Raw genomic sequence first — 26943 nt, forward strand, 5'->3', positions numbered from 1 at the left:
CCAGAAATGCAAAACAAGCATTTCTCCTCTCAGGACATGCTAAGGAAAGCATAAGGGACAATAACTGCCAGAAAATAAAAGTTTGGTTTCAATTACCATCATTCCAAACACATCTCCACAGAAACACGTAAGTGACTGCAGGAATCTCACTCTGAAATGGTGGTATTTGGCACAGAGCATTAAACCCAAGTGGGCCATTCTTGTTTCCTTGATCTGGAGGCAGACTGGTGTTGAGTACATGTGATACTCTTGATCACTTTGCAAACTGATGCTCTGAAAGGACAGCTTTTCTGATAGTCATCAGTGCACTTGAACATGACATTGACATGGAGCAGAGTTAGGTATCTTCTGTCTTCAGGCTGACTAGTAAGGCTGCCAGGGAAATTGTGAGCAAGGAAACTGGCTATCGTCATCTGCCTCTACAGTACCCAGGGAAATAAGTCCTTAGGTACACTGTAAATAAATAGGTTCACACAAAAGATAAACTAACTGTACAGACAGTTCCTTTGCTTAGTGGAAACAGGCTGGCAAGACTGCTGATGACTAGCTAATTTCCTAGGCCACAGAAGAACAATACCAGGCAGGTGACAGCCCCATCCCCTTTCAAACCATCACCAGGGTCTGCATTACTCTTGTGTACTACCAGGAGCTATGGCTCAGCTGAATAGAATTGAAATAACTAATCACACTACCTCAGGTAATAGTGGTAAGCCTTACACTCTAAGAATGCAAGTGTCTAGCATACATACAGATGATGTGTCCCCTGGAGTTACCACTCAAAAGACCAATTTCAGAGTTCACATCAGAAAGGACAAGCTCCTTAAAATTATGTTCTTACTTTTGAAGTCCAACAGAGGTCAGAACTGCTTGGTCTCTTGATGTGCTGCAATGAAAGGAGTGTAATCTCTGCCTTCCTTCACAGGACTAAATAGAAGCAACTGGCTTCATTATTAAGTGCGTGTGACTGTCACTGCATCTGCAACATTTTTGTTTTCAGATTTCTCATGATGGCCATGAGGGTTGGAAACTTAAGTCTGGAAACTTTGTCCATGTGGAAGTGCTTGGCTCTGTGCGGGTGTTACAGTGAAATGACAAAGAAATAGTAACTGCTCTTCCCTGTGCACAAGGTCAAGGGTTATAGTCAAGGGTCATAGATGTCAGACTGGGGGGAGACTCAGGAGGCTCCAGTCCAATCTCCTGCTTGAAACAGGGTCAGCTGTGAGATCAGGTCAAGTTACTTACAGCTTTAGTTAGCCAGGTCTTGAAAATATCCAAGGGTGGAGACTGCACAGCCTTTCTAGGAAACCTGTCTGATTGCTTAACTGTCCTCAGTCAAGTCCTGCAGAAGTAGAGAAGTAATCTCTGAACAGTCTTTGAGCCCAAATTTCTGAGAAAGCCTATCTGAACAGGAAAGGCCAACCTCCCCCATGTTTACCAGCATGCCTCTACAAGGTCATGGGGAGGCACACCTTCGCATCATGCCCCAGGGTACCCACAATCTCGTGTCCCATACCTCTTCAAAGTCCAGGTCGGTATTGAGGTGGGGTCCAGCCTCCCCGTCCCTTCTCTGCTCACATCCCTGTACACAATGCTTGCCAGCTCCCTACCCCTGTGAAACCCTACACACATGGCCATGACCAGTCTGGTCATCTCCTCTATCACACAGCTCTGAGCAAAGCACAACCAGCATGAATCACTGTGCTTACCACGCACACCATCCTCCCCTAGATCTCCCTTCCCCTCCCAGTGGCGGTATTCCCTGAAGTGCCCCCTCCTCTGACACTGCCAGCTGAACTGCCACAGCAGGGCAGCCAGGCAACAGCAACCCACCACAGACTACCTTGAAAGGCAACACACCTGCCAGCATTTTGTCTCTCAGCAGCTCTTCCACCCACACACACATAGTATCTGCACAGGTCCACCCTCTTCTCTGCCCTCAGTATCCAAAAGCACCAATGCAGGCACTCATGTGATAGCCAAGCAGGCCATTAATTAATCAACACAATTAATCAACACATACTCTTGGACAGTGCATGCATGCAGAGAGGGCAAGCAAGTTCAAGTAGGAATGGCCTTCACATGTGTACCAATCACCTCCCTGTCTTGTGGGGATTGTCAGTCAGGACATCATGGATCTGTCCCATCTCCCAGCAGCACACTGACTATCCTGGGCTGTATAAGCACACATTCAACCTACAGATTAGAGCATTTTAGCGTAGCAGCCATATCCGCAAAGCAGGCCTTACAGGACACTTGTGTACCCACCCCGACCTCCACCCAATTCACTCCCTGTCCCCTCTGCATCCCAACAGCTGCTGCGGACTCCCTGCCTGTGTCTCCATAGCCGGGGCTGAGACCCAGGGAAGAGGCTTAGCACTGATCTCAGCCTAGCTCTGTCTCTCTGCTGTTCCCATAATCATGCTACATACCAGGGGGTAGTTCCTCCATATCAGCCCTAGACAAATGATCAAGGTGCTCACTACCCGCCTCATGTTTTCCTTCCCCAACAGGGCTGTTGCATTATACAGGGCAACTTCTTTAGCCTTACCCCAACTTTTTAAGATGAAGTACAATGTTTTCATCTGCCTACAGAAACGCACACTGTCCTTGCACACCCTGAGCAAATGCAAGGGCATGACCATGCTGTGCAATAGGGTGATTCCAACTTCTGGAACAAGCACACCAGTGGATATAAACCACAACTGCAGGAGACAGAGATAGCAGAGAGATCAACAAATGGTTATTTGCTGCAGCCACTCTGGCCCAGCTCTTTCTTCCTTTTGCCTCTTCCTGAGGCAGTCACAACACCTTCTTGGACCAGCATTAATGACTCACAAACACTTTGGACACTGTTTTTACCAAGTGTATCACTGTTAGGGGCTGGGATCACCATAACAATTAGCTCTAAGTTGACTGTACAAACACAGACGGCTCTGTGAGCACCTTTTAAATGCTTTTGCAGAGGGCCATGGCAGGGTCTTCTCTTGAAGTTATTTACATTTTAGTCCGTCATCTCACACAAGTCCCAGGCTCCAGTGGGAAACCAAAGACTTCCCTAGCACGCACAATGAGAGGCATCTATGCAGCCAGGGAGGATACAAAGAGACCTGTTTGCCCCCAGACATGAGTAACGAAAGCAAAGATGTTTCATCCTGATTAAGGAAGTTATTTATTTTCATTGCATGTTGCCTCATGTCCTCACTCAGGAACTTGAGTTCCAAAAGAATGGATCTCAAAAAGTTCCCAGAACTGAGCAACAGGCTTGGCAAGGCATATCCATACTGTCCCATGCCATAGTACACTGACATTAAAATTCCAGCTTGTGACATATGATGCTAATGCAGCTGTGACCTGCCATTAATCAGCCCAAGCATAGAACCTTGCTGATATGAATCTTAGATTTTTTTCTGCTCAGATCCTACGTACATATATCCACCTTCAACAGCTGCGTGGATATCCCTTTGTATAGATTTGTTTTAAATAGAGGGTTCAGATAAAGTAAATCATTTCTTCTACATAAAGTGGTTGCACAGACTTAAATTGTTATCTGTGCCAACCAGGATTAAATTAGTGCAAGTTTGGGTATAGACAAGACTTTCTTTTTGTTACTAGTATCATTCACTAATCCAAGTTTTGACTGGTGTTAACTACAGGATAACAAATGGACAGTCTTCTAGTATCTGTGTCTTTATCTAGCCTCAAATACGAGGCAAGGAAGAGCTCTGTACAATCCTGATCCTGCCCTCAGAATTCATATTTAGTGAATTCTTACCTTGAACAAAGAACCCAGTAAGATAGCTGCTTTTTCCATAAAATTAGCTTTTTAAAAGCATCTATACAACTATTCCACAAGAAGGAATTTGGGCAAAGTTCCGATTCCACTCCTACAGAAAAGCTATAGTTTCTGGAGAAACAGCAGTTAACCAGAGAATGCTGTTCCAGCACCTCGTCTATGGGTACTGTATAGGGATGATGGTATTATCCTATTTTTCCTTCCCAGATAGTTAATAGGAAATCCCCTTTCAAAGGCAATTTCCATTTTAAATCACCCACATTAAGAGAGACATGTTTAATACCAATAAATCCGCTTTCTTAAAAGAGACAGAGAAGCCAGGCTCATCAGCTGACTAAATCCTCTCCCCACACCCCCATTCCTGCCTTGCAATCTGTAGATCTTGCAGAAGGGTGATCTAAGACAGCTGTAGTTAGCTAGCTACACTTCTGAGCACTAAGCTGCTCCTTGCTTTGTATTCACTCTGTGCCAAACCAAGGTCACAGGGGCACAAGGAGCCCAAAGACTTTCCATGCTATAAGGAAGCAGAAGTCTCAGCCACAGATACTCAGATGCCAAATTTCTACATACCTCCCATGGGAGCCTCCCCCCTACACCAGTCCCCAGTACAAGTCAGCATAGGGTGAGTGCTTTTAAGGGCTTAATATGTGAAATGAGGTTTCTTTCCTCAAAGTTTCTTGCAGCAAACCTTGGAGAACCATCCACTGGCTCCCACAGGGATCCCTGTGCCCTGAGGGCTTCTGCTCTGCCATGAGACCCCATGCCTTTATCACCATCGCTTCCTACCTTCCGAGGAATTTCTAGCCTCATGGCTCTTGCAGCCATATTTACCTCCTTTGGCTGAGAAGCAGGAGGGAGCCAGCTCAAGACTCATCTGCCTAAAGGAAGAGAGAAGCCAGTGGCATAAGCAGTGCTAAGTCAATACTTAGCCAGAAGCCAGAGGGTGACCTGGTAGGACCATTCAAGGTCAGGACTGCACCAGCACTGGGACAGTGGCACAGGTACCTTTCTTGTCTGACAGGAAGAGACATAGCTGACTCAGGTAGAAGAACGGGGAGCTCCGAAACCTGAATACACTTCCTTCTGTTTCTCACTGCTGTAACAAGGATTGGGAGCAAGAAGTACAGACTAAGGATAAGGCTTAGTGGAGGGAAAAAAAATCACAAGGTACAGCAGAAAACCTTGGGTTGGCTGCCCTTGGTGCAACAGCCCCAGTCACCCATGTGATATTCCCATGCCTCTTCATGTAGCTCCAGTAGCCAGACCTGCTACTGGCAAGTACAAAGCTGTGTTGCTACAATGGTTTCCTGGGAGAGAATGGCCAACTCTTTTCACTGAATGTAAAGCATAACACAGCAATAGGAAACTTGAGGAGGACTTTGAAATCATATCTGAAATAAATGTTAGAGATAATGGTATAATCCACTGTATGTTTTCCCCAACTGCAAAGTCTAGGCACCCTATTTGGCAAAACAATATTTTTGGACACATCCTTGTTTCCCTACTATGTACGCAGGCTCCAGTTCTGCAAACACCCTTAAAGGTGAGTCTAGCTGTGCTTATGCATGTCAAAAGGAGCATGGCTTTCAGCTGGTAGTACCCATTCGCCCATATAAAGTAGGGCCTGTCAGAGTAGGGAACTTAGCCCAATGACCTAAGAGGTCTCTTCAGTGGTGTCCTAACCCTGCATCAGAAGCCATCCAAGCAGATCCTTCCCTTCCAGGAGCACTGCTTGGACAAGGCTTGTTGCCAGAGGAACATTTCAAAACCGGTTTTCTTCTTAAGGAGCTTAAATTAAATAAAAAAAAAAAAAAAAAAAAAAAAAGTTATTAGACACCTATTTTGTGCTTTGTTTAAAGCACCTTGCTCTCACTTTGTTCCGTGCGTTGTCTATGGCTGACTGGGCGCTGCTCAGCAGCACAGACAGCTCTTCTGCTGTGGGGAACAGCCCTGCCTTTGCTGGAGCAGGAAGCCTTCCTCCTCCTCCTCCCTCGCAGCACTCTTTCCAGTCTAGATAGCATGGATAATTATATCTGTTTCCATGTTCTGCTTAGCAAAAGTGGTACTTTTTAAACAATTCCATAAACCCAGATAAAAGCACTTCTCTCAATCTTGCACTTCTTTTCCACTTGATATTAAGATCTGTTTCCTACTTCAAGAGTGAGTAATCATTAAAAAATAATAATTATAATCCTGTAGTAAATGGGAAGAAAAAAAAAAAAAAAAAAAAGGAAAGACATAGAAGGAGGTGGTTTCAGGGCCTATTGCTCTGCAGTTTGTTATAATAGGTCATAGCAGTTAGGTTGTTACAACACAGTACCTATGTAAGTAGACCAGGGCAAAGCATACAAAGATTAATATAAAATTCATACCACTTTTTCTAAATACTGCTGCTACAAGAAGAAAAAAAAACTCACAGAAAAATAACGAGAGGAAGGAGAACACAATCTTCATTTTCTGTTATTCCAAGATCTTTTTAACCTGTTCAGTTGACAAAATTTTATGCTTGACCAAAATATTTGTGGTAGAAAAATGAATTAGTGACCTGAGTAACTTCTGTCATGCCCCAGGGTGGAGTTAGGTGTGTGCTAGAATGTTCCTATCCGTCTGTATCTGCACTGAACTGTTAAGCAGATGCTCACTGAGGAGAAAATAGACTGAAATAAACTAGCACTGACACAGATCTGAATCGCTGGAACTGCCATAGAGATAGAATTCATTTAAGAAGTGTGGTTTCCGTTTCCATTTTCTTTTAATAAAAAGCTATTAAACATTTAAAATATCAACTATTTTCAAATAGCAAACTACGCACATAAGTAAGAGTGAAGAGGTACTTTGTTTTGTTGATGTAAAATTCAAATACATCACAGTACTGGACCTTATGGGAGAACCAAATTAAAGTCTCTTTTCATGGCAGGGAATAGATCCCATCCTCATCTACACAATTGGCAGTACTCAAGATCTGGAAGAATTTAGAAGCTACGGTCAATATATGGGAGTCCCCTGGACCCCATTAGGAAAACCACACATGGAAAAGAAGAGAGCATTCAGTGCAACACACCTAAGTGTCTCCACCGCATAATGCTGTCAGTGAACTGCCTTTCTCTTCCTCAATAAACCTGCTCCTTGTTCATACTCCCAGCACCACATTCCAGCCACAGTCCAGCTGCTTTATCCCTGCTCTTCCCAGGCTAAGGCAAGATCATAAAGCAGCCCATTCTTTGACTCTGACGGAAACCCCTTCCAGTTCTTCCATGGCTGCTTCAAATACATGTAACAAGCTCCTGTTCTGTGCAATGCGCAGTCATTACACACAGTCATTACAAAGCCAGAAAGTAACATAACATAGAAAAAAATTGGTTTCTCCTCTCACGATTCTGAGAAGAACTCAAGCAATTACAGTGCTAAATTAACCTGACTCCAAATCGAGCCCTCAGTTTTGCACTCTAGGAAGATTTCAGAGCATGAATTTGAAAGACCCATAGTACTTAGATAACAGAAGCAGGAGTGGAGAGCTATAACAGGGAGTTATATACCCCTGCATCGTCTCCAATACTTTTTGAGCCAGGCCAACCACTCCAGAGGTGGTGGTTAGCTTTCACAACAGACTTCTAGAGGTACATGAAGGCTGGACAGACCATGTCTTCCATTATGTACCAATGAGAAGAATTGCCACGCAACCCTAACTGATGGTCAGATCTACCCTAACAATATTACTGAAGATCACCATGGGTACCACAAGTCACTGCATAGTTTCAACTCTAAAGTAAAGAAAGAAAAATCTGAAAAGAGTTTTAAATTCCACTTTTCATGGCTATTAATCCTGCACTCGGACATACACGTTTCTCCTGGAAACACTTAGCATCACAGTGTCCTGAGCCCCATCTCTTGTGCTCCCTTGTACTGACTGTCCCAATGTGAGTGAGAAGCCTTGCACCATTGAGTTGTTGGAGAAACATGGTCTAAGGTGGAATCTCAGGTTGCTGAAGAAAGCTTTCCACTCACTAGTATAAGAGAAAACAAATCAAGAATTAGCAAAAGCATAAATATTACCAGGAAAAAAAAAATAAATAAGAAGAAGCTCATAGCTATATTAAGTTTTTCATTTCCAAAAAGAAGCTAAGCAGTTTCTTCTTTAGAGCAACATTTTGATATAGAATAGTTCAGTTGGAAGGGACCTACAAAGAGCATCACGTCCAACTGCCTGACCATTTCAAGGCTAACCTGATACACAAACATACTTACACTGCATAAGATTGGGCAGCCCACCAAAAGGAAAGCCCAAGAAACATCACTACTCCTTCCAATACTGCCTGGAAAAGTACTTTTGATAGAGGAAAGGAAATTACAGTATTTTGAGGAGATTTCTGAGTCAAGACCCAAGAATCTCCCAAGACCTTTATTTTCCATCAAGCTGTCAGGGAACAGAAGGGGCAGACTGCTTTGCAAGCAAAGGTGAGCCAAGGGTGACAGCAGTACCATGATGTCACCTGTACAGGCACAGCCCCAGAATACCCAAGCAAGGCTAGCAAAAATGGTCAAGCAATCACACAATAACTACAAAGCAGGTCAAATGCCAGTCCAGGGATTCCACACATGCACAATAAAGCTGAAAGCAGACTTGCTCACAGATAACTCAGGCAGAGAGCAAGACTGAGGCTATATAAATGCTCACAGGCCAAGGAGCAGAGCCGGTGCATGGGTGGGGGTCTCAGGTGAGGCTGCTTGGGATAATTACAGATTGTCAGGGCAGTCAGGGCTCAGCAGCGGCTCACTTTGGGCACCAGGCAATGCTTAGTTCCTCCATTTCCCGTGTATGGGCCATGAGTCAGCTTCCATTGCTGTTGCTCTGAGTTTTTCGCCTAGCAACAAGAGAGACGGATGGATGGGGGGAGGTGTTAGGAGACATTGAAGCACAATGAGATGAGAAAGACAGAAACCAAATTGTCAGGGAGATTAGTGGGTGGGTGCAGTGCCCAGAGCTACTGGAGTGTCTAAAGGACAAAGACCAGTTTGCAGGTAGCAGAGTCCCTTCTACACTTTAAACCTTCCTGGGAAACCACGGCCACATCTCATGGGATGAGGGACACGTGCAGCTCTCCCTCAAGCCAGGCTGCAGATCTGAGGGCTTGTATGCTTTGGCCTGCATGTCAGAAGCTCCATGCCAGCTTAGCTGTGACCAAAAGGCATTGTCATTTGTTGTGCGTGAGCTCACCACAAACCTGCTTCAGCATGTGGCACAAAGCATTCTGTCAAAGGGTAGCCATGATGCAGCCCTTGCTGTGTGCACAGAGCTACCACAAGTAAGCACTCCTGTAGCTGATTTTCAGCTGGTCAAACCAAAGCCACTGGGAGGATGGGAAGATGCAACACCAAATACTTCCAGGGGATAACTCTTGACAGGGACCAGAGCCCTGCACCCTCTCCCAGGCCATGCCATGCTGCCACCATCACTGCTGGTGACAGGCACAGGACTGGGGGGAGCTGGGCTGCCCCAGCACCTCTTCCCAGAGGAAAGGATGCTCTCAGAGACTCAGGGGTCAGTGCTAGGGAAGGTTGTGCCTCCTCAAACTCTAAAAAAAGGACTTCGTTCCTGCTCAGCATTTTTTTCCCATCTGGGCTAAATCCACTCTTAGAAAGAGATAACTATCTCCAGGGAAACAGGCACTCTGCGCTCTCAGGGACTCAGCCAGCTCCCCCTCTCCTTTTGCAGCGGGGTCACTCAGCAGCAAGGCTGAAGCATGCAGGCACCATGGGATGTCAGGCTTGCAAGGCTGCCCCACGCCAGGAGCACTGTGAGCACAGGATGCTCCAAGCTGACATGGGCTGGTTGCTGCATTGGAGCCAGGGCTACCACAGGGCCTTCCCACACCTGCCCAGTCCTGGTGAGCTCACACAGGAGTGATCGCAGAGATTAACCATGTTCAGAAGTCTCTCATTACCCAGACTGACTCGTGCAGTCTGCTTTGAATCTTCTTCTTTTCTGCCCAAAATAGCTTCATGTTCTCAGCAGCAGTTTTCTTCACGAGCATGCTCTCTGCCCTCCCTCCCTCTGCAGAGAGCCAGACATGCCCTGCTCACAGAGGTCCTCCCCAGTCACCCGGGATCCCGTCCTCCTTACTACCCAACATGGGTCAGCTCCACTACAGCATCCACATCCCCAACACAATACCCCTCCATACTCCATCCCCATCCTGTCACTAGAAGTCTGCAGGATGCTTTGGGCAAGCTGGGGGACCAAAACATCTCAGAGTGAGCATATCACCACGTGACAACAGGCTAAGATCACTGCAGGTCCCCACAGGCACCATTTCCAGCTTGCTCAGGCCAGTTGCCACCTCTTCTCCCCACCTGCCTGACCTCTGGGAAAGCGGTCCATGTCATGGTGGAGGAAGGTTTCACCCAGCAATTTTTGGGTTCAACCCTCCAGTCTGAGCCCCAAGGAAATTCCTACAGCAGCTACATTTTGGAGTGGTTCTTTATTCCCACAAGCCAACCTCCGTTTGAGAGACCTGTTCTTGCATTAGTATCTGAGCTGGAAAGGAGACGAGCCCACGAAGGTTTTTCTGGGTTACAGTCTTCCACCTGTGGGTGGCCATGAAACTTCTCTTATGGACTCCATTCCAAGTAAACCAGCCCTTCCCAGCTTTGGGAACCAACTCCCAAACCTGCACCTGCTGCTCCTGGATGCCTCATCCCTCCTCAGAGGCAGAGACACACAATGCACCAGCAGCCCTGACAGCAGACCCTGCCCAGAGAAACCATTTCTGAGACCCCAGATGAAGAACAGCACAAACTACCAGTGGACACACACCTCTCACTGCCTTCCTGCACCATAGACTTTCAGGCACTTTCAGTGCAGAAGCACAGACCTGACACAATGCCCGCACAGAGTTCGTTGCAGGATCTATGCCTTATCGCGCCTCAGCATCTGAAAGCAGACTTTGGCTAAGTCCTACACGCTGCTATTTAAAGTAAGCCAATTTGTATTCATTCTGCTTGCTACATTCACCAGTTGTTCTGAATTGTGTTTGGAGCTGAAGGGAAGAGGAAATGTACAACAAGAAAAAATTATACACTGGTAAATTTTGTTCTAATCCCTTCTCCTCCCATTATTGCTTCCCCTTTTTTGGGTTTCTTTTTTGTTTTCTGTGTTTTATGTATTATTAGCTTTAGCATAATTTTGACTGAGAAAATATGTAGCTGATAGGACGGACTAATTACACTACCTAGAAGAATTAATTACACCATCTGTGACTGACAGTGGAGCTTGACTCGTTGCTTCCTGGTAGATGGAGCTACAACACCAGCTGCCCCAAATCTTTCCCTGTAGAAGGAAAAAGAGGAATTACTGTAGGAAACATTGTTTAAAAGCCATTACTTCTCTTTTTGAGCAATTTAACATCATTGGGTGACCTAGCCTGACTGACCAAGACAGGGACATGGCACATCTGCTTTCCCTTGTGATCTAGAAAGGAAATATTTCTACACCCATCCTGGCCCTCTGCTCCTAGCAATCAGCTGGCCCAGTCAGTCCAGATAGCTAAAATGGATCAGGGCCCATTTGCAAGGCAAGGAGCACAGTGTGGCTTGTGTCCCTGTAGCCACTCTCTTCTTCTACCCCTTCTGGACAAAGATTGTCCATGGACAAAGATTGTGGCTGAATGTGGGTGATGGAAAATCTATTCAGACACACAGCCTTGAATGTGTGTTTTCAGTTAAGGGAGAGGAGTGGTGCCTATATGGGCTAGGGAACTCCAAATAGTAATGTTGCAAGGTAGCCATTCCTGCCCTTTTTCTTCTAGCTCTGCTGTAGCTTCTCTTCCCACTCCTCTTTTAAGCCCACACAATTTAAGCAGGATAAGCTGTTGTAGTTATGATGTTAAGACAAACCTCTTGACTGCATAATAAATGCCTTCCTAGCTAAAATTCAAGACCCTAAGCATAGAGCTGTTCCCCTTTCTGTTGTTCATCCAGTGCACATTACATGGACAAAAAAAATGAAAAAACTGTATTCCCCAACCCTTGATTCCCAGTTCTTCCCAGCTCTTGGTACTGAACAACATAACACAGTGATCCTCAAACTGAGAACCAAAATCCTTCTCTACATAACCAATTAAGAGCTCAAAATATCCACTGACACCTGATGGTTCAGTTTTTGTGCCAGGTCTTGAGCAGCATCCAAACTATAGTTTGGTTAAGCCTCTAGGAAATGCACAATAGTAGGACGTGGACAGATCCTGAAAAATTCCCAAGTGTTCACTGTGAGGTGAGCTGTATTTTAGACTGTGTATTGGGAAAAGTTCAGGATGGTAACAAACAACTATCAGTGTGCAAAGATGCTCTGTGCACATCCTGTAGGCAGGTTGCTGAGAGAAGCTCAAGACTCTCAAAAAGGCTTTTTTTATACATCATGAAATTCTTCAGGGTTGTGGAAGTATCAAATACTAGTCCTGCACTGCCAGATCAAGGATTCATGTCTTACTCATAATAAATATCTGCACAGATGAATTTCACATGGAAGAAACTTCCAGGAATCCTCCTCCTCTTCTGGAAGCTGAGGAGGAGCTATGGAAACAGAAGAGCAACAAAAATCAGTGCTTTTTTCTTCCCCCCTCCCCAGTTAATCCTTGTGCCTCTCATTCTCACTGAAAGGAATTCTCTACCTCCAACTTGGAAAGTACTTTTCCCTGCAACCTATATCCACTCCCAGCTTTGAGGACACACCACCAATTTCACTCCAAATGACCACTTTTTGCAGCTGGCCCAGTTCTGAATATACAAGTAAAGGGTAGCAAGAGAGCAGACTGGAGAATAGCTGGGGAGCAGAAAGGAGACATGACACTGAAGGAAGAGGAACAAGAAGCCAAAGAGGGTCTAAGAAAAGGGTATCTATATGAAGGAAAAGGACGTGCTGAAGGGGAACAGTGTCACTGGGAACAACAGCGAAAATCTGGGGAACAACAGCAGAGATGCAATGAGTGAGCAAAATGAGAGGAAAAAAGGAGCAGATGCATGCAGAAAATACATGGAGATGCCAGCCTGCTGCTTGCAACACTGGAAACAGTGATGGGGTAAAAGATTTGGACTTAGTACAGGATATTCATGTACATGTTTTTCCAGAAGCTGTTCCTGCATTCCCATCTGACTATTTCTGTGACCTTGAAATGCCACTCTGTTTCCTTATACTACAGCTTACTTACCCGTCACTTCAAGGTAGTGATAATATTTCCATCACAAGAGCGTGGGTATGTTTAAACAAAAAGCTTCAAGATCACAGGTGGAGGTACAAACTATTGTCACATTGAGATGGATTTCACATACAAACATATGCACATGTGCTCAGATGACCATATATATCTGTAACTACACATACATAGATATAAATATATCGCAAAGATATGTATCCTTTTATATTTATTTAGGCCAAGCTGACATTTCATGGTTGCTTAGTTACCAGAGAACAATAATGAGAATCTGTTTAGTATATATTGCATGAAGAAGGGAAGGAAGAGGGCAGCTGGGTATCATGTCAGACACAATCACTTGTCGGGCAGACTAGTCCTTCTGGTGGGGAACATGGAGGAAGGCAGAAGAGATCAAAAGATGAAAGGAGTTCAGATAGGAAGGCAATGAGCTGGTGCATGAGGTCTGTGTAGTTCTTGATTTTCCCATGGCATCTCCATGAGTGTCAGACAAAGTTCAGGTCATCAGGATTCCATAAGTGTTTATTATTTCTGGGTGATATTCCATCTTTCATGTTAAACAGACATTAGGGACATCAGAATTATTTACAAAATCTGCCTCTCCTTATGCTGGGCCTCTACTGTCCTATTCCCCATCCACACCAACACTGTCACCCTTGCATCAAACCAAGTATCTTTGCTAACTGTAAGGAATAAAGAGTTTTGCCAGTCAGAGAGGAAAAAATAAATAAATAAATAAATAAATAAATAAGAAAAAAAGAAAAAACGCTATAGAAGTTAACAGCAACAAAGAAGTACATTATATCCTCCCACCCCAATTATCGTCTCTAAGATTTGCCTCAACTTCATTTCAAATTTGTTTGGCCTGCTTTTGCAAACTCATGGAAGAGCCTTAAGCTTCAGGAAGTCATCTTGCTGTTTCACTTTGTGCTAAAGATAGTCATCAACCATAAATTTTCTTGATGGAAAACAGCCTTTTCATATTGTCATCTTGTTTTGCTAGCTCTCACACCAGCCCAGAAAGCATAATGAGGGAGCTTGAATTTGTCCCAGGCCACCATGATAGTAGTTTATGGCTCACCATTCCCTTGGGAATAGAGCTTCTGGAGCTCAACCTTCCTGGAAGGCACTTCTAACAGCAGGCAAGGAGATGAAGATACAAGTAAAGATATTTGCTACAATTCATATATTAAGAATAGAATTGCTAAGCTTAGAGAGAGGCATACAACAATTAAAGAAAAACAAACTTTTACTGTAGTTGAGCTGACAGGAGTTCTTTGCTTCATCCAGTTAAAAAGATGCTGGAACACAGTTCTTGTATCAGGAATCAAATTTTAGGAAAGACCCTTGTACTGGGTATTGCACAGACACATACTGGATATGTTATTTGTCTTAAATATATAATTCCCTCATGGGGTTCCACTGAGATTTAATCCCTCCCCAGTCTCCAAGAACTCCCTATGATTCATAATATTAATATTTAATCAAGGCATGTTAACATTTATTCCAAAGGATTATTGGCTGTCCTAACTTTAGAGATGCTGTTTTGTCCCTTGATCATACCTAAGAACAATTCTGACAAGATAGTGGGGGGAAAAAAAAAAAAACTCTACTGAAGAAGTTAAACACTAATGTTTCAACTTGACTCAGAACAAGCTGTTTGCATGTTCTTAAAGAAATATCTCTTATGTTGTCAGAGCATATGTCTGAGTTTGGACCCAAAGGACCACCTAGCCCAGTGCTCTGACTGCAACAGGAAACAGCAGAGGCTTAGGGAAAGACAGTGCAAATACACAGTGATCCTTCTCCCACTGTATTCTCCCAGCAGCCAGCTATCCACTGAGATATTCAGTGAGAGATTTCCTGAGCAAAGATCACATCTGCGTCAGTGTTTAATAGATCTTAATGTCCTTTTTTTTCCCCATAAATGTGTCAAGAATCTTTTAGAACTATTTATAATTTTGCCCTACACACCATCCTGTGAATTCTATGGCTTAAGAACCATATGAAAACAAAAAAAAAATGTTCCTCTATTTAGTTTTGAGTGATTATTTTACCAAGCATCCTATTTTTCATATTAAAACAGTCATTTCCTACCCCCCTCTGTGTACCTCATAGATCTTTGTCATGTCCTATTCAAACATCTCTTTCCCAAGCTGGCTTATAAACTGAAACATTGAAAAGTACACAGTACTGTAAAAAAAAATCACAGAATCACAGAATCTTGGAATGGTTTGGGTTGGAAGGAACCTTAAAGACCATCTAATTCCACCCCCCTGCCATGGGCAGGGAAACCTCCAACTAGACCAGGCCCATGTAACTTGGTCTTGAATGCTTCTAGGAGTGGGGCATCCACAACTTCTCTGGGCAGCAAATTATATAGATGAAGTATAAAATAGATATACATTACAGAAACACATTAATGAAAATAACATGCACAGCCCATTACCAGCTCTTGATGAAAACTGGACAGGATAGCAAACAACAAACCCTGGGGATAACAGTGTGCTTATGACAAACCATGCCTGCCCTGATATTGAAAGATGTTGTTCCATCACAGCAGAAAACAAAACAAAACAAAACAAAACAAAACAAAACAAAACAAAACAAAACAAAACTTTTTTTTTTCTCAAAATTCAAACTTGTTTCAGCTCAGTTAAGCTGATCCCAATCAGCTATACTGCCTGAGATCAGATTTCTGCTGTATTTCTATCAACCCCATTCCAAAGCCTGTTCTACATGAGACTGAATCCACTCAGCAAAAGTGACTGCCTGAAACCCAATCTAAATTACAGATCCAGCAAGTTTTAGGTCAAGTTTAACTGAACAGGTTTTTTAACTACCTTGAATTTTGGAGACCACTGTACAAATCTGGAATTTGCTTTTGTTTGCTTGTTTGTTTTTTGTACTCCTGTATCTAGATAAGTAAAAATATTGCTGTTTAATCCCTTCTGCAGGACAAAGTCTTCTTACTGCCTCACCAACCTACCTCCTGGGCTGTGCCATAAACCATGCTGGGGGAAAACCATATAGATATACTAGATATAGCATAGGAGCTAAAGAAACAACAAAATAAAGACAAAGATCTGAAAACATCCACCATAAATTACAACTCTATTGTGCAGCCTATACCCTCAAAGATTCTGGCACCTAGAGACAGGTGCTAGTGAAAGATATTGAAGTGACCCTTGACTACACTGCCTACCTACTTAGCAAAACTTATTTACTTCATGTTCATCATGCAATCTGAAATCATCCAATAATAACTATTCTAAAAAAGTCAACCACATTTTCATATTTAATGTACATACTGCAGCTAAATAAAACCACTTTCGAGGGGTAAATAATTGCAGAGGAAGAGAAAAATTCAAGAGCGTAGGCTATGAAGATGCACTTTCAGCTGAAATGTTTTAAAAAGCGATTAGTTGAGGCAGAAAAGCAGGAAAACTGTTCTTATATGGCTAAACCAACAGTGGAGGAGGGTTTCACACTAACTGTGGTAGATCAGTAGAAGAAAGCAAGGAGATGCACAAGGAAGGGGTGGGAAGCAGGTTATGGTCTAGCAGATATAATAGACAAGAAAATGAACCTGAATCAGAAACTTTGTCTCACTCTGGATTTAGGACCAAGTCCCTTAACCTCCTCTCTTAACAGCTTTTCTGTTTGCATGGGAAGGGCAGAGGGTTGAATCTTACAAATGGGGCATTTCAAGGATTACTAGTGTGAAGAAGTTTTTGGAATAGAAACCCAGAAATGTCATTACAAGGTCTTCATTTTTTTTTCTCCTAGAAATGCCACCGTGTTTGAACTGCCTGTTCCCAGCTCCCTAACATGTGATGTTCACCGAATCAGCAGCATTCACAAAAGTCAATGGTGACTTTGGATCATCCCTGCACTGACACTGGCCATTCACTCGGAGATACAGAAAATCCAGCTGCTCCCCACAAGTGTTGGTGATTTCTCCCCCAAGCATCTCCCCATGTATAAAAACCAGCAGTGAATTATTCACTTCTCAGGCTCACCTCTCCTGACATTGTCCTGGTGCATACAATTTATTACCCATTTCTCCCCTTTACTCCGTAGCACACCTGTGCTGAGATTCTTCTCTGTTCTCCTACCCCTACTGCAACCTGCCACATGGGTTGTGGTCAAATAAAGTGGAATAGGATGGGGTAAAACAACACAGACTCAGGAGCATTCAAGACTTCCTGCTTCTTTCTTGCCCAGGGAAAAAGAGTTTGGAGTCTCACCTTTTCTCTTTTCCAAGCTTGGTACTACAAGGCTAAAAGTGAGTGAAGCAAAACAAAGTGAACAAACATAACAACAGAGGAGCACTGCATGAAACATCTGCTCCCTCTGCTCTTCATTAACAGGAGGTCAGCCGTCCTTTCTCTCCAGTTAAAAACACAGTTTTCCAGACTTTTTCAGAATACACAAAAAGCAGTAGCCACCTGCTCAGTGAAACAAAGGGCATGGTTGGGTGCCATGACCTGGCCAGAGATGTAAGGGAGCACAGACCCAGACTGAAGAGAATAGCATGAGGGGACCTTTTCCAAACACACCTGCTTGGTGATCAGGCGAGACAATGCTAGGAGAGGCTGTGAAATAAGGAAAGCTTGCAAAAATCAGCTCATGAATCACATGGGAATTGCTTTGCTAGAGAGAAAAATGTTGCAATGGACAAAGGATCTGAAGTGAAAATAAGGGCTTTTCTGGAGGTAGAATTGAGACAATTGGCATATGCAGACCACACACTTTGCCTGCATTGATGTTGCCTCAGGGTTCATCCTCACAGAAATAGCCCAGCCTAGATTTGGCCAGCAGCGGTACAAGCAGCATGAGAACACAAAGCAGGAGCTGTGTTGGTGGCTCTGCAGACAGAGCTTGCCACCAGAGACAGCTCTGGATGAGCACCTCCCCAGAAGACTGTAGCTGGATGATGCTGTCTGCCAGATGGCCCCAAATTCCTCCCAAGGCTTTGGAGTTTGTCATGATTTCTTCCTTTTTAAGGGATCTGATGTCCTGTCTCATGTAAAAATGAGGCTTCATCTGCTTTAAACAGCAGTGGGGCAGAAGGCTCAGCTCTCAGTATGGGAGCTGCTATTTCTCTCCCACTCGCAGGTAGCAGTAACATTGATTACATCGAAAGTAGCTACTACACACTGTTGTTTCCAGTGGGAATGAAGTGTGTCTCCCCAGGCAATAAGATATTTGCCAGGCACCCCATGGAGAGCAGGCTGGGTCAGGAACAGGTTCAGTTCAGGAAAAGAGACTGGAAAGCAAGGAAAGGTAGTTTCAAAACAAAGCAGGCTAGGGTTGTGTCACATCTCAGATGAGGGAGCCACCACGAAACCAACATTATGTGCAAGTGACCAGAAGTGTAAAAAAGAAGAAGAAAGAGGAGGAGTTTTAATGAAAAAAAGGAAGATGCTGTAGTGCAGGAAAAAAAAAAAAAAAAAAAAAAAAAACACAGCAGATGAGATGGGAGAATGCAAGCTGGATAAATGCTATTCTATCCCCCCTCCTTACTGAGCAAAAGCACTTTGAAAATAAGTCATTATTATTATGAACATAAAGAAATAATCCCAGTTTTGCTCTATCATCTGTCCGTTTGGTTGAGAAATGTCAGATGCTCAGGGAGGGGAGGAGGAAAGGTTGACATCAGACAACATCCATTTGTAAAATTGTATTTGCCAGCTTCCCAGCAGCTGTGATCTCCAGTTAATATCAGGAATGAATGTGAGAGGCTAGGCAGAGGGGAGCTGGGGGTGGAGGAATGATGATTTTCAGTTCTCCCAAGCAATACTTGGCACTAGAGCCAGCACTTGATAACAAATTGACTCAGTCACCAACTTGCACAGGCTCCCTCTCTAGTGATGGACTCCTTTCTCATTAGCAAATACATTTGTCAGTAAAAATAAACATGCTTGCACCCTCCCCATCTTGTGCTGCTGACATAGCCCTGATTGACGGATCTCACAAGTACATCAATGAAAGGAGAGGACAGTTGCTGTTATCAGCCAGCTTGAACACGGGACAGAGCTAATAATAATATATTACGTTTACGTAGTGTCTTTGTGTCACAATCCATAGCACCACTGAACACAGAGAGCAGTCTAGCAAGCTTTGAATGGATTTCAGTAAGTAAATTTCAGAAAGGGCTCTCATTCTAAAATTCTCTGTTCGGCTGCCCAAAGGAGCCATATTTTAAGTTCATTCATTTTTTGTTAGCAGTGACAATGAACAATACTCAGAGTTAACAGCCTAGAAAAGGGAACAGTAGAAAGCAGCCAGGTTTTCTTTTGTTTGCAAAGTAAACTAAGTCCACAACAGTTCCTTTGGTTCTGAAGCACAACTGCAGATACCCATGCCTCATCCCAGTGATGAAGTATTCTGGCAACCCTCAGGAAAAACTGTGAAGAAATTATGCCTGAGTTATCTGAGAATGAGGAAGGAAGAGATGGAAGAAAGCATATTTGCTGCCTTAAACAAATAATTAATCAGATCCTTTTGCACTGAAGTGTGGAGCAGTTGAAATTAACACTTCAGTAAGGAATTACCATTACACTAGATCATAACAAAGGAAAAATCTTCATCATTTCAGAAGTATATCTAGGCATCGACAATGCACACATGCAGTAACATCAGAACGTTATGCACAGAACATGCCCAGCAGTCTGCAATGGAAGATGCAGTTTTGTGCAGAAGCAAAGCCTCTACTTCACATCAAAGATCATACATTACAAAAATTTCAGCAAGGAGCCATTATGCACACACTCTGCAGACTATGTCTGAAGACACTATTTTGAGCAAGAGCCGTATGTAAGTCTTCCAGCACATAGTGTTCTGCATGCATTATCCCACTTCACGTTACTCAGTGCACATATCCTCCTGCCTGAACTGTCAGCTGCAATCTCACCAAAAAGGGCAACAGAGTTGAACCCATTCCCCTGGTGTTTAATATTGTGGACTCCATCCACTTCCCTGGGATTCAGTTTCTCTCCATGGTGGGAGGGTTTCTGGCAAGGCCCCACGTTTTCCACAACAGCAGAATTTCACATGGAATACATTTTATGCCAGACTCTTTCTTCTTAAAATGCAGGACTGCGTTCTTCAGGGAACAACATTCTACTCTCACAGTTGTAAAGAAACTGTAAAGTACCAAAGAGATCTAATCTGGTGCAACGCTGTCCTCCTGAATCTATGGTCAGTGTGTAGGCATACTTTTCTATTCTCTTCCAGTATTCTATCTCAGCCAGCTAAATGATACTTCAGCACTTGTTAGAAAGACATAAAACCTTTCTTTTTGCTTACTGGACTAATCCTAATTAAAACAGAAACATTAGCTCTACTAGGTTCATCTTAATGGAAAAAAAAAAAAAAACACCTAAATGAACCCAGGGTTCCCTAGACCCAGTAAGGACAGTGGCTTTCTTAACAAACTCCACATTAGCATCGCCTCCCTCATTGCCTTCATTGTCAGCTGGTTCAGCAACAAACTTCAACCAGTGCAAAAACTCATTCCATACTGAGGACAGAGGTGCTATGGAACACAAGTTTAATGTAACCTCAATGTTGTTAATGAAAAGGAAATGATATTAATTAGAATGCTGTGGAGGTTAGGGAGTTTTGCAGCATAACTGAGATGCAGCCAATGGAAAAACATGAGTTTTCCTTTTAGCAGCTAGTTGGTAAGGCCATCTCAGAGGTGGTTCCTGCAGTGAGTCCAGACAGGTTTTCTCCTGCCACTTCTGCTCTTTTCTGCCTACCTGGTACACCTTGTCTACTGACATCTTCTTCACCAGTGCTTCTAGACAGGAGGCAGCATGGCACACATCATCTTGTTGAAAAAAATGGCATTAAACCCAGATCATTATATTAGTGGTAGTGAGTAGCATTAGGGGCTAGAGGCTGACAAAATCTCATTCCTTTGAAGGCTGAGAATAACAGTTATTCGCGGGCCAGTGTGCTAGAGGAAGTCGAAAGAAAGTGAAAAGGTTTCTTAAGGAAGCAGGGAAAAGAGGAAGGAGAAACAAGCTGATCCCCACTTTTAGTTCAAATCATCAAGAACACATCTATTCCTTCTGCATGCTCTGAGGCTGAGATGGAAAGCCATCATTTTTCTTTCCCAGTCTAACTGTGGTACCATGTTTTGCACAAAAACCCATCTGTTGTTGATGTTCAGCGTGCTTGACAGTTCTCTGTTCCCCTCCACCACAAGCTGTTGCTGTAGGGTTCAGTTCTCATTCTAAATCTCATTTGCTTTCTGCAGCCAACAAGCTGCAGCTCTGAATGACTCCTAAAGAGAACAGAAGACACGCAGCTTCTGATCTTGCTGATGGAAGTATTTGCTTTGTAATCTTTATCTCTTTCTTCTAGCATACATTAATTCCTCTGCGTACAAAGACCCTGTTTCTTCTGTACCCACCTGCCCCAAATTTTTGCTCCTCCAGCCTCCTGCGTTGCACTCAGCACATCCTGCCTCCTAGGCCAGAGCCTTCTGATAACATCAGGTGGGTAGAATAGAAGCAGCTCTATAATAGCAAATTACGTTTGTTTTAAATCTATATTTGTCATGCCAGCGTGCAACAGAGAAGATTTAATTAGCCAGTGAAGCTCGCCTTTGGTATGTTTTCATGAATGCAGTTAGAGTTTTGATGCATGACTTCAGGCTACTACAACAAACAAAGAAAACACACCATGAAATTAAGAAACACAATAATACACAAGAAAAGACACTTGGCTGCTGTTATACATTTCACAGAGAAATGGGCCACCACCAAACCTGGATCAAGCTGCCTAAATCTGGGAACATTTTTTTAAATTCAGTTCCAAATTTTGCACTGCATTCTCAGTTAAATGTTGGAAAGAAGTTAATTGCACATGAGATGACTGCACAAGCCCTATGCTAAACTAAGGAGAGAGGAGAAAGCATGAGTGACTAAACAAAAGGCCCTGATGTGACACATTAGCAAAACCCCAAGGTTGTTATCCATTATTTTCATGGCAATGGGTACAAAGATTGCTGTGACAACCAGGATAACACCAGAACACAGCATGACCCCGTATGCGTTCCTGCTGTGCCTTCTGTTAACAGGCTTGTGGTCCTATTTAGCTACACAGGAGCTATTCAGCTCTTTGGGGTGAAGGTATGTCCTGCTTCTGTCAGTGATGTAGTGGAGAATAATGTTAAAAACCAACATCAAGAGCTGAAGCTGGGCTTTCCATTGATCACTACCAAGTGGTGGCAAAATGCCATACTTATGTTGGCAGAGCAATTCTCAGTGAATAAAGTCTTCAGGTCAGTCCAAGTATAGATCCAGTTCTAACTCTGTCATGCATGTCTTGTCTGACCTCTGATAAGGAGAAGTGAAATGTTACATTTGACTTTGCAGGTATTTTATGAGGATTCATGATTTAATATTTACACTTCCCTACATGTAATACAATGTGATTATATTTATTATCTGTTAGTCCACCATTCATGTTAAGAAAAGAAATTGAACACAAGAAGCCCGTTTCAGATCACTAACAGGAAAACAATCCATCCCCAACTTCCAGCAACTGCTTTCGATTTTATTTACCATGATTTCTGGATGATAGACTTTCTTTCCCAGGTTTCAGAAATGCTGGTAACCTGCAACCTAAAGGAGCAGTTCTATAACAACAAGCTTCACCAGATAAGGTTCTTCTGGCAAATTGTTTACAGATTTAATGTTTTGGCAATGCCCATTAATGCATATTTGTCTTTGCCACTACTATTCCCACATAGCACAGCATGAGCAAGAAAACAGCACCTGCAAATAGTCACCTGGGGTTTGCATCCAGGTGTGAACAGCTGGGGCTTTTTCATATGATTCAGGTTACAAGGAGTCCACAGTTGGAGCACACAGATGAAGAGCAGTGTGGGAAGGTCTTACCAAAATGGATTCTGCCACACCAAGGATGAAGAGATTTCATTCTCCAAAGAGCTGCAAATCCAGTACATTTTTGCTAGTGATAATATTTTCTAAGTTTAAAAATAAACTTAGTGAAGTATGTGCTACTTAACAATGTATGTCTCTTCAGTCACAGAAAAGGAAAAAAAAAAAAAAAAAAAAAAAAAAAGAGAGACAGAGAGAGAAAAAAAACAGACTGAATACCAGACACTGCAGACCAGTATCAGGTATGACCAAATTACAGTTTAATACATTTCAGGTATCCCATTTAGAGCCTCAGATCTTTCAAGGAAATAGGTTTTCCCCACTAAGAAATGTATATGCAGTGAAATTAAAGCAACTTTAGCCCCATGTGAACCAAAAGTAGGTTGGATAGCTACTTTAAATAATCACCAAATGTTTATTTTTCACAATGGAAGGAAGACCGGAGAGGAATGTTCCCTCCTTCTAAACCTCACATTCACCTCCAAACTACTGTCAGACCACTCAGGCATGGGGTATAATACAGCATGTGGTTAAATAGGTAAAACCCTGCTTTAATATAATTTGCCACCAGCATGTCTTTACAGACAAGGCAAAGCACCAGTGGCCTGGAGAGCCCTCTTGAAATATTTGGGACACCATCCAAGCCATAAATCACGTGAGAGGAAAAAGACCCCTTAGGATGAGGAGGAGGCTCTCAGCATATGTCCGTGCATTTACACCCAAACTCCTTTGCCTGCATGACGGCTGTCTTCCTTCCCCCCTTCCTCTCTTGGCAGGCAGTGGTGGCAACCTGGGTGGTGGGGCAGAGAGCTAGGCTCCTCCATCACCCCACACCATGCACCAGAAGGAAAAAAATCAGTAAGCAAAGAAGCAAGGCAAGTGCTGCTAAGTGGCTCATTGGTTTCTATGGCAACTGGCTCCTCTCTACTCCAGCTGCTTACCCCACAGTCCCTCTGTCACCCTATTTTTAGCTGAAAAACCAAAGAAAGAGGAAAAGTGGTGGGGGTTTGAGGAGGAGAGAGTTGGGAGACCTTCTCGGTTTTTGCAGGGAGGAGGTTAACACACATGCAGCCTTGTCTTGCTTTTAATCACAAGTTCAGTCCTTGCAGTGGAGGCTTCCGATGGGATTCCTCAGACCTGACGCACGGCCGGTGCCATACTTGCCAACACCATGAAGCAGCATGCAAGCAACAGCCCAGTCATCCCCCCCATTTTACATGAAGCAGCTGGGCTGTGAATTTGACCTTGACATCAAAACTGGACAGTGCAAAAAGGCTCCAAATGTGGGGAAAAAAAACTATCCCTCCACCACAACCAAACATAATAAAATGGTGGATGTCAGCACACTGACTTTTTTTAACTGTGCTCTGAAAAGTTATTTCCCTCTACCTTTTTTTTTTTTTAATTATTATTTATTTATTTATTTATGAGAGTGAAATTGACTTAATCCATGCTTTCTCTGCTTTCTGTCTCTTATGCGGTGCAAAAAAATCCACACTGGATGCAACACATTCTACAAAAATATCTCATCAATAGGAAATCTGGAACCAAATTCACCCTGGATACACTTCTTAGTTAATGGATTTTGGTATTAGGGACTTTGGTTGTCGAGCTGCACAATATAAAAGCTTATAAATCTAGAGCAAAGACATGTTAGCCTGCAGTTTTAGTATGCATAGAAGCATGTGTTCACAAAAGCATGGGTCCCCTCAGTCTCTTCTAACCGACTACCTGCCTTTCTGAAATGGATGCCCCTGAGCACTGTGAAATAAAGCTATTTCCACACAAATTCCTATTTCTCATTTGCCTCCCTCTCCCCAGAAATTCTAGAAATATTTAAGGAAATTTTGCAATTATCCTGAAAATAATAATCCTTAAACTCTAAACCAAGGGAGACTGATGCCAAAAACATCTATATTCACTTATTTTCATTTCAACTGCCATGACATTTGATGCTTGCCTCCAAGCTGCTCCTGCTAACAGGGCTGTGGAAGGCTACCTTTGTACCACTCACTTTCATTTGCTGCCATGAGAAAGGATATTGATCTGTGTATCACTGCTCACACAGCAAGGCTTCCCATTTTGGAGCTGTGATATTGTCGGACTAAGAGGACAAGGAAAAGATCAATGATTTCTAACAATGATCACTTTTAAGAGGAACTGCATTGGTAAAATGACTTACTAGTCCAAGTATCGCTTTTGCAGTCTCCGCAAACAGTTCTACATCGTGGCAGGCATTAACACTCTTGCTGTAGATAAAAGCAGTATATTGGGAGGGAATCATCCATTTAAAAATGTTATTGGCTATGGCATGTGATGGTATAGACTGCACAGTGCTGACGAGAAACCACAGAAGTGGAGTGGGGCACAGCTGACAGAGCCTAGCAATGCCCACGCCAAACAGCATAAGACATGTCAGGGCACGGGGAGGGCTCGGGGCTTCACAGGGACCCTTCAACTGCCCCAGCCATGAGCAGGGCAGCTGGGGCAGCCCCAGGCACCAGGCATCTCTCTGGGGCCAGGTTGGGATGTGGGCCCACAGGAGGGCCTGGCTGGACAGAGCCAAGGCCTGGCTGGGCAGGGCTGTGGTGAGCTGGAGCCCACCCTGCTGCAGCCTTACTGAGAGGAAGGGGCTGAAGGGCTGGGCAGGGTGGGGAAGCCTCGGGAAGGCTGGGCAGGGACAAGTAAGGCTGAGGGTACCCTCAGCACCCTGAGAAGACACTGTAGGAAGGGTCTCAATAAGCATTTTAATTCCTAGGAATTTGGAAACTGCCCTATTCCATAGAGCCACAGGGATTTTTTGCTTTGTTTTTTGATCTCCAGAACACCCAGCAGCAACATGCCTTATAGTTTAGTTCACCCTGTGTGAAGTACTCAAGAATTGTATTTCCCAGTTTTTCCCTGAATGGCACTTTGTGGAGAGGCACAATGAAAAGGTGTTCCCAAAAGACCTCTTCTGCTATACATTACTTTAGAAACTTTCATCAAGTCCTTTCTGACTAAATTTCATTTCTTAAATCTTAATTTTTTTAAATGGGTACTATCAAGCCCATCCTCCCAGGGAATCTTGTAAAGCCCACTATTAAAGTTTACCTTGGCAGGAAACAAGACACTCGCCTTATAATCCTCCCATGTCCTGCATCTCTGCACAGTCTGGGGGCTGTCAGGAGGAAAACCCAAACAAGAAAGAACAAAGAGGACTCAGAACTACAAGTCTTCCTCTGGCAGCCCTGGAAGACAAGAGACCCTTTCCTTGAGAAAAGGACAAGGCAAGTGGGAAAGGTATAGAAAAGCCAAACACACCATCAGGCCTGCTCTGCAAGAAAACCTGCTGCATGAGACCTCCAGCCAGCATGGAAGAGATACAGGGGAGAAAAGATCATCAGCAAGGAGGAGAAACCAAAGACTGAAGCAGAGGTGACCTGAAGGGAAACATCAGGGCATGCCTGCAATGCAAAGAGGAAAAGAGGAGAGAAAAATAAATGCCAGTAAGCACACACCCAGCCTGGATGGACAGCAGCCTGTGCTGGGTGGTGATGGATAGCCTTGTGCCCTGAGCAGCAAATGAAAGGATGAGTGACTCCTTTTAGAAGAAACAGTCAAAAATGGAAGAGAAAATAATCAAATGTGAGTCCTCATTTGCCTATACAGATTAGCTAGAGAGGTGGGAGCTCTGTGACTATGTCTCTGTGAACAAGTCACTTCACTGAGGAACTATGTCGTATTTGTAAGATTGGAGGCAATGATCCTGACCTTCCCTGTAGAGCATTTGCACATCTACAAATAGAAATCACCAGTTCCTGGTATTATTCTGTTTATTATTTATTCTGTTTTCTGACAAGAGGAGTGTACGAGCACTTCCAGATGAAGTGTGTGTGCACATTTAATATTAATTTATGGCAAGTAGTCATGTGCAGCTTTGACATTTGTTTTCTATGTCTACTAGCATCAGAAAACTCAAGCCTTTGAATGTTTATGAGAAATGAGCACACGTGCACACAATGCTGACAGAATATTTAAA

The 26943-nt window shown here is 43.5% G+C and overlaps 1 protein-coding gene across 1 annotated transcript in view; it reads right to left on the bottom strand.

The window, feature by feature from the left end:
- The window catches only part of GRIN2B (glutamate ionotropic receptor NMDA type subunit 2B), a 273763-nt gene that overhangs the window by 207447 nt on the left and 39373 nt on the right, over nucleotides 1-26943 (bottom strand). The gene's annotated exons all lie outside the window — the stretch shown is intronic.

Source organism: Aythya ferina, assembly GCF_964211825.1.
Source record: "Aythya ferina genome assembly, chromosome: 1".
Classification (NCBI taxonomy): domain Eukaryota; kingdom Metazoa; phylum Chordata; class Aves; order Anseriformes; family Anatidae; genus Aythya; species Aythya ferina.